We start from the raw sequence: 14,968 nt of genomic DNA, 5'->3' as shown, positions 1-14,968 counted from the left end.
ATGTAGAACAACACTGGGGCCAGGACAGAGCCTTTTAGTTCCCCACTTGAAACACTCTTCTAATTGAATGTACAACCATTTATAACGACTGAGCCAGTTATGAATCCATCTAACTATAGCCTTGTCAATCCCATACTTGGTCATTTTTTCAATAAGGATAGAATGAGATACTTTATCAAATGCTTTGCTTAAGTCGAGATATACTATTATCTACTGCTTTTCCCTGATCCTCACAGTTATTGATTCCATTGTAGAAGGAAATTAGTATTATTGAGGCTTCCTCTCATTTTTTTAGCATTAGTTTACTCTTTTTCTCTTTGGACCAGGGGGACAATGTATATGCATTACAGTATTTATTCAAGCATTAATTGGTATAATTATTGAGGGAACTCTATGGTGTTTTTTATAAAATTTTCTATATGGCATCATCCATTTAAGCACTGTAAATCATTTATCAGGACCATGGGGCAGTAATTATCAGGGCATTTCACAACAATGCTTATCTGGATACTGCATGAGAGAGTTTGTCTGGGTTCTGTTTTCATTATTCCTTTAAAGACCGCTTCTAGATTCAGTAGACATAGAACTTGGCACTCATAGTAAGTGAATACATGCTCGTGATTTGTTCAATAAAAGACCCTTTCACAGTATATGCATAACGTTTCTGTCCTATGGACCTTCATCAGATGCACATGGTTTCTGTGAAGAGACAGACATCAGAAATAAGGATGCAGTGCAGTGCCATCACAGAACACTTCTGTTTAATGGCTTATAGATTGAGGCCCATAGTCTGGAAAATGTATAGTCATTTACAGTTAATATTTATTTTATAGTATGCCAAAATCCCATTTTTGTCTTTTATACTTTTCCTATCAAATAAAGCTGTAAATACAAATTTGGTAGCTGGCAACCGAGTGCTCATTCGCTGTCAGCCATTTTTCCTGATTTCACTAAATACATGAATTTTCAACTTGGCCAAGCATTCATGTGTTTTCACAGGGAGGAGAGAACACCACTGCCAAATGGCTGTGGCAGCAGCTTATCTCTTGAAGAACAAATTGTAAAATTCAATCTTCATGTGACATCATTTATCAAGAAAGAGTAGGGAGGTCCCTGCTCACATTAGTAACATAGTAACATAGTAGCATAGTTACAGTTAGCAATGCCAAAAAAAGACATTTGTCCATCAAGTTCAGCCTATATTCCGTCAAAATAAATCCCCAGATCTACGTCCTTCTAAAGAACCTAATAACTGTAAGATGCAATATTGTTACGCTCCAGGAAAACATCCAGGTCTCTCTTGAACCCATCGACTGAGTTCGCCATCACCACCTCCTCAGGAAAGGAATTCCAGATTCTCACTGCCCTAACAGTAAAGAATCCTCTTCTATGTTGGTGGAAAACCTTCTCTCCTCCAGACGCAGAGAATGCCTCCTTGTGACCGTCACCATCCTTGGTATAAACAGATCCAGTATTAGACTGTTGGTCCTTCCAACCAATACCAGCAGGATCAACTGACTTTTATCTAAAGCCTTAGGCTATCACTATCAGCTTGGGATATAGGGCATTGTGCTGATATAAGACTGAAAAGACTGGATACCGATGTGTGAAACTTACTTTTGTGAGAACCATTCACATTTATGCACCTACAAATGACGAGAAATTTATGCACAAAAGATATCACACGCAAAGAAAATGTCATATAGTAAGACAAAAAAATCATTAGTTATACTGTATGTCTGTCAATTATTTTATTGGGCACCAAGCAGTTTTAATTTACCACTGATGTGATTTTTAAAAGCTCTTTAATGTCAGAATATTTTGGTCCATACTGTGATGGTGGGATATGGTATGTGGGGATGATTTTGTTTGCATTCATATTTTATTGATTTTCATGGTGTTCTCTTGTAGGATGAGTTGTTATTTGCTAATTGATGAATGGTTGTTGTTGCCATCTGATATCAGCCCCCACAGTACTGTATTGTTTGCTAATATGCTAATGACATATTGACCTAGCTTGTTGAAACAATGAGCCCCTGCAACCTTTCCCCCTCAACCTGTGAATGATTCTCAGATCCTGTGTGGAACTATGATGTGAACACAGCACCTGAGAGAGAAAGAAGAGTATATGGACTGTTATCCTCTGTCTGCTGGATTGTTGGACTCTCATATCTCAGGGTTTTTATCCTGTTACTGAACTGCATTCTGTTTCTGGACTATCTTATCCTTTGTGTGGTGGATTGTATATGGACTTTTCGTATTTTTGCCTAAATAAAGGTCTTGGAATTATTCACTATTCTCCTGCGCTGCTGACTGTGTAAGGACCCCGAGACACATACAACTTGAGAACTAAACACAATGTATTGACAAGTAACTAAACATTGTATGACTAATGCCAATGGAATAATAAATAGGCCAGCAAAACAATAAGACAATTTAAAAAAAAATATTAAATACTTTCTATTTTGCTTGTTAATAAAGCTCACCATGGACTGCTACAGTATTTGAATCAATTGCAGCATAAAGCTCATTCTATCTCTCCTAACACACATAAGACATGTAAATTAAGGAGGATCTATTTGCAGCTCTCATGCTGAATAAAGAATTACAGGACACTGCACATTGTAGCTGCGGGCCATGCAACACTAACAGGAAGGCGAGAAGTTAGCTGAAATCATGACTGAACTAAATCTGTCCTAACTATTCAAGCAGTTAGTGTGAGGTCAGGAACATGCACTAAATGTATTGTTTTCTTCTTCTGCACGTTCTACTGATTATTTTTTAGTACTATTGGCTTCTAAATATAAATATATGGAAACCCTGAAAGACATGCTTTGTGATTGTTTCTCCTTCTCTCATATACTTTCATGAATAATAAACTCCTGGGTGAAAATACCACAAATTCTGATCATCAAATCTAGTTTCATAGGGTAACTGTAGATTGATTTTATCATTTTTATTTATATTATATATATATATATATATATATATATATATATATATATATATATATATATATATATATATATATAAAACTGAGTGTATGTGTGTGTACTCCACATAGCCCCGCCCACTCAGCAGGCAGTATCACACAGGATAGGATTAGATACACAGCTCAGCAGACAGTATCACACAGGAGAGGATTAGATACACAGCTCAGCAGGCAGTATCACACAGGATAGGATTACATACACAGCTCAGCAGACAGTATCACACAGGATAGGATTACATACACAGCTCAGCAGACTATCACACAGGATAGGATTAGCGACACACCTCAGCAGACTATCACACAGGATAGGATTATATACACAGCTCTGCAGACTATCACACAGGATAGGATTAGATACACAGCTCAGCAGATGGTATCACACAGGATAGCATTACATACACAGCTCAGCAGACAGTATCACACAGGATAGGATTAGATACACAGCTCAGCAGACTATCACACGGGATAGAATTAGATACACAGCTCAGCAGACAGTATCACGCAATATAGGAATAGATACACAGCTCAGCAGACAGTATCACACAGGATAGGATTAGATACACAGCTCAGCAGACAATATGACAGGATAGGATTAGATATACGGCTCAGCAGACGGTATCACACAGGATAGGATTAGATACACAGCTCAGCAGACTGTATCACACAGGATAGGTTTAGATGCATGGCTCAGCAGACTGTATCACACAGGATAGGATTAGATACACAGCTCAGCAGACAGTATCACACAGGATAGGATAAGATACACAGCTCAGAAGACAGTATCACACAGGAGAGGATTAGAGACACGGCTCAGCAGACAATATCACACAGGACTGGATTAGATACACAGCTCAGCAGACTATCACACAGTGTAGGATTAGATACACAGCTCAGCAGACAGTATCACATAGGATAGGATTAGATACACAGCTCAGCAGACAGTATCACAGGATAGGATTAGATATACAGCTCAGCAGACAGTATCACACAGGATAGGATTAGATGCATGGCTCAGCAGACTGTATCACACAGGATAGGATTAGATAAACAGCTCAGCAGACTGTATCACACAGGATAGGTTTAGATGCATGGCTCAGCAGACTGTATCACACAGGATAGGATTAGATACACAGCTTAGCAGACAGTATCACACAGGATAGGATTAGATACATGGCTCAGCAGACTGTATCACACAGGTTATGATTAGATACACAACTCAACAGACAGTAACACACAGGATAGGATTAGATACACAGTTCAGCAGATGTATCACACAGAATAGGATTAGATACCTTGTGCCAGTCACTACACTGGTTACCCATCCACTCCAGAATCCAGTACAAACTTATTACCCTCACCCACAAAGCACTCCATGGCTCAGCACCACCCTACATCTCCTCCCTCGTTTCCATCTATCACCCTACCCGTGCCCTCCGTTCTATTAATGACCTGAGGTTAGCATCCTCAATAATCAGAACCTCCCACTCCCGTCTCCCACTTTTCACGTGCTGCCTCAATTCTTTGGAATGCACTACCTAGGTTAATACGATTAATCCCCAATCCACACAGTTTTAAGAGTGCCCTAAAAACACATTTGTTCAGACTGGCCTACAGTCTCAACACATTAACCTAACTATCCCTGTGCTGCCCATTCAAAATTTTTACTATAACCAGGTTCATCACATCATTTTCTCACATGCTTTATATATTTATAGCCCTCTGTGTATGTACTGTTACATACTTTGGCTGATAACCGGTTCATGCAGCATTACATGAACATCTGATTCATACACTTTGGCTGGTCCAAACAACGAAACCAATTGTTACCATCCACCTTTCTTGTCTCCCTTTTTCCTCATAGATTGTAAGCGTGCGAGCAAGGCCCTTATTCCTCTTGGTATCTGTTTTGATCTATGTGTTTATTGCTATGCTGTAAGATCTGTTGTATGTACAAGTCTCCTCTAAAATGTAAAGTGCTGGGGAATGTGTTGGTGCTATAGAAATACAATTATTATTATTATTAGATATACAGCCCGCAACCTGGAGCACCTATTCTGCTGTTGAGAAATTTAGACTCACCAAAGCAGTGTAATGGAACAAGATTCTTGATTAAGAACCTGTTTACACATGTAATTGAAGCAACCATTTTGACAGGATGTGCCAAAGGAGAGGACATTTTAATTCCAAGAATTCCACTCATTCCATCTGATTTGCCTTTTGATGTTAAACGCCTCCAGTTTCCAGTTTGACTGGCATTTGTAATGTCCACTAACAAGGCTCAGGGACAGTCCTTGAAAGTAGTAGGGATCGATTTGGAATCTCCATGCTTTTCTCATGGTCAACTTTATGCGGCCTGTTCAAGAGTTGGAACTGCCAAAAGTCTGTTCACCTTTGCATCGGAAGGAAAACCCAAAAATGTTTATCAAAGGCTCTTGAATGAGTTGAAAATAAAATACTATCAATAATTGGGTAACCATTTAGTTAATTTGTGTTGCATATCTGTAGTGTTGTGTATCCGCTTTTTGGGCTCCCCTGGTGGTTGCTGGTGGTACTGGTGACTTGTTTGCACTTTGCTTCTTCTGTTCACCTGCTTCCATCAGTGTTTGGGAGTTTCCTATTTAGCCTTGCTCTCCAGTCATTTCCTTGCCGGTCATCATTGTAACCAGAGCCTTCGGTTGCATGTTCCTGCTACTAGTCTGCTGATCAGCTAAGTGGACTTTGTCCTTTTGTTTTGTACCTTTTGTCCAGTTTGCAGTTTTTGTGATTCTCTGTAGCTGGAAGCTCTTGCGGGCTGAAATTGCCACTCCTGTGTCATGAGTTGACACAGGAGTCTTAAAGTAATTTCAGGATGGTTTTTTGAAAGGGTTTTCAGTTGACCGTGAAGTCCTCTTTTGTATCCTTCTGCTATCTAGAAAGTGGACCTCTCTTTGCTAAATCTACTTTCATACTGTGTATGTCTTTTCCTCTTAATTCACCGTTATTACATGTGGGGGGCTGCTATCATCTTTTGGGGTATTTCCCTAGAGGTAAGCCAGGTCTGTTTCTTCCTCTACCAGGCGTAGTTAGTCCTCCGGCTGGCGCGTGGCATATAGGAAGCCATAGGTATGCTCCCTGGCTACTGTTAGTTGTGTGGTAGATTTAGCTCACGGTCAACTCGAGTTTCCATCACCCGAGAGCTCGTTCGTTACTTATGTGTTTTTTACGTTCCCTTGCCATTGGGAACCATGACAGTATGACCGGCCAACAAAGTGTTAATTGTTTGGGCTGAAGCAGGAGAAAAAGAAGTGTTGAAGGGAAATTTTTTTTTTTTTTTTCTTTCCCTCAGAGTTTTGCTGCCTAGCCCTTAATTGCTGTCTAGCTGCTTCTTACCTCCTCTTAACCCTTGAATGGCTCTGACCTTAGCTGTTTAACATGGATGTCCAGAGTTTGGCTGCAGGTTTAAATAATCTTACTACGAAGGTTCAAAATTTACAAGATTTTGTTATACATGCTCCTATTTCTGAACCTAAAATCCCTACACCAGAGGTGTTTTCCGGAGATAGATCTCGGTTTTTGAATTTCAAATATAATTGTAAATTATTCCTTTCTCTCAGACCTCACTCCTCAGGAGATCCTGTCCAGCAGGTTAAGATTGTAATCTCTTTGCTGCGAGGTGACCCTCAAAATTGGGCATTTTCATTGGCACCAGGGGATCCTGCGTTGCTCAATGTGGATGCGTTTTTCCTGGCTTTAGGGTTGCTTTATGAGGAACCTAATTTGGAGATTCAAGCTGAAAAAGCTTTGATAGCCCTATCTCAAGGGCAAGATGAAGCGGAGATATACTGCCAAAAATTTCGTAGTTGGTCTGTGCTTACTCAGTGGAATGAGTGCGCCTTAGCGGCAAATTTCAGAGAGGGCCTTTCTGATGCCATTAAAGATGTTATGGTCGGGTTCCCTGCGCCTACAGGTCTGAATGAGTCCATGACAATGGCAATTCAGATTGATCGGCGTTTGCGGGAGCGCAAACCCGTGCACCATTTGGCGGTATCTTCTGAAGAGACGCCAGAGAAAATGCAATGTGACAGAGTTATGTCCAGAAGCGAGCGGCAGAATTATAGGCGTAAAAATGGGTTATGCTTCTATTGTGGTGATTCTGCTCATGTTATATCGGCATGCTCTAAGCGTACTAGGAAGGTTGACAAGTCCATTTCAATTGGCACTTTACAGTCCAAATTTATTTTGTCTGTAACCTTGATTTGTTCATTATCAGTTATTACCGTGGATGCCTATGTGGACTCGGGCGCCGCTCTGAGTCTTATGGACTGGCCCTTTGCCAGGCGCTGTGGGTTTGATTTAGAGCCTCTGGAAGTCCCTATACCTCTGAAGGCTATTGATTCTACACCTTTGGCTTGTAATAAACCACAGTTCTGGACGCAAGTGACTATGCGTATGACTCCAGACCATCAGGAGGTGATTCGCTTCCTTGTGTTGTACAATTTACATGATGTTTTGGTGCTTGGATTACCATGGTTACAGTCTCATAACCCAGTCCTTGACTGGAAGGCTATGTCTGTGTTAAGCTGGGGATGTCGGGGGGCTCATGGGGACACCCCTATGGTGTCCATTTCGTCATCTATTCCATCTGAGATTCCGGCATTTTTGTCTGATTATCGTGATATTTTTGAAGAGCCTAAGATTGGTTCACTCCCTCCTCACAGGGATTGTGATTGCGCCATAGATCTGATTCCTGGCAGTAAATTTCCAAAGGGTCGTTTGTTTAACCTATCTGTACCTGAACATGCTGCTATGCGCGAGTATATTAAGGAGTCCCTGGAAAAGGGACATATTCGTCCTTCTTCATCACCTTTAGGAGCCGGTTTTTTCTTTGTCTCTAAAAAGGATGGCTCTCTGAGGCCTTGTATTGATTATCGTCTCCTGAATAAAATTACAGTCAAATATCAGTATCCGTTGCCTTTGCTGACTGATTTGTTTGCTCGCATAAGGGGGGCTAAGTGGTTCTCTAAGATTGATCTTCGTGGGGCGTATAATTTGGTGCGAATTAAGCAGGGGGATGAGTGGAAGACCGCATTTAATACGCCTGAGGGCCATTTTGAGTATTTGGTAATGCCTTTCGGCCTTTCTAATGCACCTTCTGTCTTTCAGTCCTTAATGCATGATATTTTCCGTGAATATTTGGATAAATTTATGATTGTGTACTTGGATGATATTTTGATTTTTTCTGATGACTGGGAGTCTCATGTTCAGCAGGTCAGGAGGCTTTTTCAGGTTTTGCGGGAGAATTCTTTGTGTGTAAAGGGTTCAAAGTGTGTTTTTGGGGTTCAAAAAATTTCATTTTTGGGGTATATTTTTTCCCCTTCTTCTATTGAGATGGACCCTGTCAAGGTTCGGGCTATTTACGACTGGACGCAGCCTACTTCTCTGAAGAGTCTCCAGAAATTCTTGGGCTTTGCAAATTTTTATCGTCGATTTATAGCTGGTTTTTCTGGCGTTGCTAAACCTCTGACGGATTTGACTAAAAAGGGTGCTGATGTTGCCAATTGGTCCCCTGCTGCCGTGGAGGCCTTTCGGGAGCTTAAGCGCCGCTTTTTGTCTGCCCCTGTGTTGCGCCAGCCTGATGTTTCTCTTCCCTTTCAGGTTGAGGTCGATGCTTCCGAGATCGGAGCGGGGGCGGTTTTGTCGCAGAAAAGTTCCGACTGCTCAGTGATGAGACCTTGTGCGTTCTTTTCGCGAAAATTTTCGGCCGCCGAGCGAAACTATGATGTTGGTAATCGGGAGCTTTTGGCCATGAAGTGGGCATTTGAGGAGTGGCGTCATTGGCTTGAGGGTGCCAGACATCAGGTGGTAGTTTTGACTGATCACAAGAATTTAATTTATTTGGAGTCTGCCAGGCGCCTGAATCCTAGACAGGCACGTTGGTCGTTGTTCTTTTCCCGGTTTAATTTTGTGGTCTCGTACTTGCCGGGTTCTAGGAATGTGAAAGCAGATGCTCTTTCTAGGAGTTTTGAGCCTGACTCTCCTGGGAATTCTGAACCTGCTGGTGTCCTTAAGGATGGAGTGGTTTTGTCTGCTGTCTCTCCAGATTTGCGACGTGCTTTGCAAGAATTTCAGGCGAATAGATCCTTCTGGTGGCCTTCCCTGTCTCGAGATGTGCGTGTTTTTGTGCAGTCTTGCGATGTGTGTGCTCGGGCCAAGCCTTGTTGTTCTAGGGCTAGTGGGTTGTTGTTGCCCTTGCCTATTCCGAAGAGGCCTTGGACGCACATCTCTATGGACTTTATCTCGGATCTCCCTGTTTCTCAGATGTCCGTCATCTGGGTGGTGTGTGACCGTTTTTCTAAAATGGTTCATTTGGTGCCATTGCCTAAGTTGCCTTCCTCATCTGAGTTGGTCCCTCTGTTTTTTCAAAATGTGGTTCGCTTGCATGGTATTCCGGAAAACATCGTTTCTGACAGGGGTACCCAGTTCGTGTCTAGATCTTGGCGGGCAGTCTGTGCCAGGTTGGGCATTGATTTGTCCTTTTCGTCTGCATTCCATCCTCAGACCAATGGCCAGACGGAGCGAACTAATCAAACTTTGGAGACTTATTTGAGGTGTTTTGTGTCTGCGGATCAGGATGATTGGGTTGCCTTTCTGCCATTGGCGGAGTTTGCTCTTAATAATCGGGCTAGTTCTGCCACTTTGGTTTCTCCTTTCTTTTGCAATTCAGGGTTTCATCCGCGTTTTTCATCTGGTCAGGTTGAATCTTCGGATTGTCCTGGAGTGGATGCGGTGGTGGATCGGTTGCATCGGATTTGGGGACAAGTGGTGGATAATTTGGAATTGTCCCAGGAGAGGACTCAGCAGTTTGCTAACCGTCGTCGTCGTGTTGGTCCCCACCTTCACGTTGGGGACTTGGTGTTGTTGTCTTCCCGTTTTGTCCCTATGAGGGTTTCTTCTCCCAAATTTAAGCCTCGGTTCATCGGTCCTTATAGGATTTTGGAGATTCTTAACCCTGTTTCCTTTCGTTTGGACCTCCCGGCATCTTTCGCTATCCATAATGTGTTCCATCGGTCATTGTTGCGGAGATATGAGGTACCGGTGGTTCCTTCTACTGAACCTCCTGCTCCTGTGCTGGTGGAGGGTGAATTGGAGTACGTCGTGGAGAAGATCTTGGACTCCCGTATTTCCAGACGAAGACTTCAATATCTGGTTAAATGGAAAGGCTATGGTCAGGAAGATAATTCTTGGGTAACTGCCTCTGATGTTCATGCCTCGGATTTGGTTCGTGCCTTTCATAGGGCTCATCCAGATCACCCTGGCGGTTCTTGTGAGGGTTCGGTGCCCCCTCCTTAAGGGGAGGGTACTGTTGTGTATCCGCTTTTTGGGCTCCCCTGGTGGTTGCTGGTGGTACTGGTGACTTGTTTGCACTTTGCTTCTTCTGTTCACCTGCTTCCATCAGTGTTTGGGAGTTTCCTATTTAGCCTTGCTCTCCAGTCATTTCCTTGCCGGTCATCATTGTAACCAGAGCCTTCGGTTGCATGTTCCTGCTACTAGTCTGCTGATCAGCTAAGTGGACTTTGTCCTTTTGTTTTGTACCTTTTGTCCAGTTTGCAGTTTTTGTGATTCTCTGTAGCTGGAAGCTCTTGCGGGCTGAAATTGCCACTCCTGTGTCATGAGTTGACACAGGAGTCTTAAAGTAATTTCAGGATGGTTTTTTGAAAGGGTTTTCAGTTGACCGTGAAGTCCTCTTTTGTATCCTTCTGCTATCTAGAAAGTGGACCTCTCTTTGCTAAATCTACTTTCATACTGTGTATGTCTTTTCCTGTTAATTCACCGTTATTACATGTGGGGGGCTGCTATCATCTTTTGGGGTATTTCCCTAGAGGTAAGCCAGGTCTGTTTCTTCCTCTACCAGGCGTAGTTAGTCCTCCGGCTGGCGCGTGGCATATAGGAAGCCGTAGGTATGCTCCCTGGCTACTGTTAGTTGTGTGGTAGATTTAGCTCACGGTCAACTCGAGTTTCCATCACCCGAGAGCTCGTTCGTTACTTATGTGTTTTTTACGTTCCCTTGCCATTGGGAACCATGACACTGTAGTGTTGAATATATGATGTGAAATGTTTTTATATGCAATATAATCATTATAATTTGTTATAACTGACTATAGTTAGGTACTATGCCCAGGCAATGCCAGGCTCTTCAGCTAGTATTAAATAAATCCTTTTCAATTAAGGTAACTTTTATAAAATTAAGGGCTCATGCAGACATCTGTGGGTCTCGGTCCAATCACGGACCGCAATGCATGGATTGACCGTAGGTCTCCAGACCGGTGCTGAGGCATGGCAGCTTCATAAATTTCTATGAGGCTGTCACTGTCAGGTCAGGATGCCCGTGGCCATTCCATGCATTGAAGTCAGTGATCGGACCGACATCCATGGATGTCTGAAAAAGCCCTAACAAGAAATCAAGTTGAAATTGCTATGAAGCAATATTGTGTAGAACAGCTTTTCTGTCTGGCTCCTCTTACGTAACTTTTTTTTCAGGAGGATTTCACTGTGGAAATCGTCTGAAAATGCTTAAAAAAAATGGTCATATGAATTTCTATGTAAAAACGACTTGCCTCAGGTTCTAACTGAGAAGCAGTTTAAAGAAATGACAAGTCCATTCTTCAGGCATTTTGCACTAGGAAGTCGCTCTGTACTTTACAAAACAAGTCAATGCAACAAGTGAAAAGATGCTCAAGAGACACCCGGACGTCTTACGGAGCATTTTGCTATTGGTTTTCCTAAAATATGCAGGCGCTTTCATCATCATTCTATTGACTGAAAAAATAAAATGACTGGAAAACAACATTAAAAAAGACTTTACAAAAACCATGTGAAATACCTAAAAAAAAAAACGCCAGTGACATAAGCAGTCAGAAAAGTTAAACTTTTTCAATTCAGTGCAAAATAAAATGTGAACAAGAGGATTATAGTGTTGAGTCTGCGCTGTCCGTTATTGTATGCAGTACTGACATCACATCAATAGCGACTGAAGTGAGTCAGCGAGCTTTGTTATTTTTATACCAGGCCTGGCCAACACGGGGCAACTTTTTGATAAATGGGTGGGGGGATGCTGAGCTTGCCCAATAAATTATTTATAATTTACCCAACAAAAATGGCATACATTAGTGCAGAAACGTACATAAGTCCCAAACGGTCAGGCATTTCTTGCAGTGGCACATAGCAACTGAAATATGAACCAAATGCAATGTACATTCATCAACATTAATGTACAAAATGCCAGTCTTGATAAATCAGTACTAGTGATGAGCGAATATACTCGTTACTCGAGATTTCCCGAGCTCGCTTGGGTGTCCTCCAAGTATTTGTAAGTACTCGGAGATTTCGTTTTCCTCACCTCAGCTGAATGATTTACATCTGTTAGCCAGCATAAGTACATGTGGGGGTTGCCTGGTTGCTAGGGAAATCCCCACATGTAATCAAGCTGGCTAAGAGATGTAAATCATTCAGCTGAGGTGAGGAAAATGAAATCTCCGAGTACTTACAAATACTCGGAGGACACCCAAGCGTGCTCGGTAAATCTTGAGTAACGAGTATATTCGCTCATCACTAATCAGTACCAGCAAATTTTGAAAAAATATACATTTGTAATATCAAGTCATATGTTGCACAAACTACTAGGAATTGGATAAAATGACCTCATAAGACATGCTCATCCCTTCCATACATGATGATACCAAACTTAAGCTTGTTTTTTTCCTTAGCATACAGCTAAAGGTTTTCTGTTTTGGTCTAAATATGACTCTTTTTCCACAACTGATTTTCAAGCAACATTTTGTCTTTGCTGAGGCCCTATGATGTAATCTTAAAATTACTGTTTAGAAAACAGTGTATCAGAAAACTTAAGTATGATTTATTACTAACTGAATAACCCAAATGAAAACAGATAACAATCAACCAACGTTTCGGCCTTTCAAGGTATATCTGTACAAATGGAGAATGAACAGAAAAAGAGAAATTAATATGAAAAAAACTAGATAGGGTCATATATCAAAATTTTGTATAATACAATTATGCAAAGAAAAAAAATAATTTTTCCAGCTCCTGCTATAAAAATATTTGCAACAAACTTTATTCTGTCAAGATTAAAATATTATTCAAGACATGATATTCAAAAAGCGACGCATTTTGTAACTGACTGTTCTTTGCCAAAGCTTACTTGAAATGGCTGGATATCAGCCTTAAATTCACAGGTGATCTGATTAAAACCAAAACATGTCACAAGGAAAACAACAAATTTAACATGTGACATGTGACATGTGAAGAAACTAAAGAGAAGCACATTAGTAATACAAATGAATTATTGGATAAACAGAAAGGCAGAACAAGAAAAGGGAACATAAAAGGGAATATTATGACTACAGAGGAATAAAGTAAAAAAAAATGGAGGAAGATGAATAGACAAGCTAAATGAAGATAAATGTATGAGTCCTCACAATGTAGAGGAGTGGACGATATAGTGTATAGGGGTCTATACCTGAAGATGTCTATTAGGAAATCTAGGGAAAAGAGAAGAAAAGGGTTAATTAACATAACATTGTCCTTGATTTATCGCAACTTTATAACACTATGTCAGTTTCATAACATTATAGCATTTATTGGACCAAAGGTACCCACTTACAGGAGACCACTTTAATCAGTATTGGACTTCATACTCCCTGTTAAGAACAAGAAGAGGTAACGTTTATACAACCCTTGGCAAAAATGAAGGAATCACCAGCCTTGGAGGATGATCGTTCAGTTGTTTAATTTTTTTTTAGAAAAAAAGCAGATCACATATATGACACAAAACTAAAGTCATTTCAAATGGCAACTTTCTGGCTTTAAAGGGAACCTGTCACCCCGTTTTTTCGGTATGAGATAAAAATACTGTTAAATAGGGCCTGAGCTGTGCATTACAATAGTGTAGTTTGTGGACCCCGATTCCCCACCTATGCTGCCGAAATACGTTACCAAAGTAGTCGTTTTCGCCTGTCAATCAGGCTGGTCAGGTCAGATGGGCGTGGTGTCTTCCCCCAGATCTTGCGTAGTTTTCCGTTGGTGGCGTAGTGGTGTGCGCATGTCCAAGGTCCCGAATCCTGCACAGGGGTGTGAAAATAGCAGCGATGTCCGTTATTCCATTGGTGGTCGGTGGGCGCGGCCATCTTGCTTTGGCCGCACGTGCGCAGAAGCGGCGCTCTGCTGGCCGCGGCGCTCTGCTGGCCGCGGCTTCAGGAAAATGGCCGCCGCGATAGCCATCTGCGCACGCGCGGATGCCCGCGGCCATTTTCCTGAAGCCGCGGCCAGCAGAGCGCCGCGGCCAGCAGAGCGCCGCTTCTGCGCACGTGCGGCCAAAGCAAGATGGCCGCGCCCACCGACCACCAATGGAATAACGGACATCGCTGCTATTTTCACACCCCTGTGCAGGATTCGGGACCTTGGACATGCGCACACCACTACGCCACCAACGGAAAACTACGCAAGATCTGGGGGAAGACACCACGCCCATCTGACCTGACCAGCCTGATTGACAGGCGAAAACGACTACTTTGGTAACGTATTTCGGCAGCATAGGTGGGGAATCGGGGTCCACAAACTACACTATTGTAATGCACAGCTCAGGCCCTATTTAACAGTATTTTTATCTCATACCGAAAAAACGGGGTGACAGGTTCCCTTTAAGAAACACTAAAAGAAATCAAGATCAAAAAATGTGGTAGTCAGTAATGGTTACTTTTTTTAACCAAGCATAGGTGAAAAATGATGGAATCACTCATTCTGAGGAAAAAATTATGGAATCATGGAAAACAAACAAACAAACAAAAAAACACTCCAAAACATCACTAGTATTTTGTTGTACCACCTCTGGCTTTTTTTACAGCTTGCAGTCTCTGAGGCATGGACTTAATGAGTGTCACACAGGACTCTTCATCAATCTGGCTCCAACTTTCTCTGATT

The sequence above is a fragment of the Ranitomeya variabilis genome, chromosome 3, assembly GCF_051348905.1.
Source record: "Ranitomeya variabilis isolate aRanVar5 chromosome 3, aRanVar5.hap1, whole genome shotgun sequence".
Lineage (NCBI taxonomy): Eukaryota > Metazoa > Chordata > Amphibia > Anura > Dendrobatidae > Ranitomeya > Ranitomeya variabilis.
Note: the sequence above shows the minus strand (reverse complement) of the source record.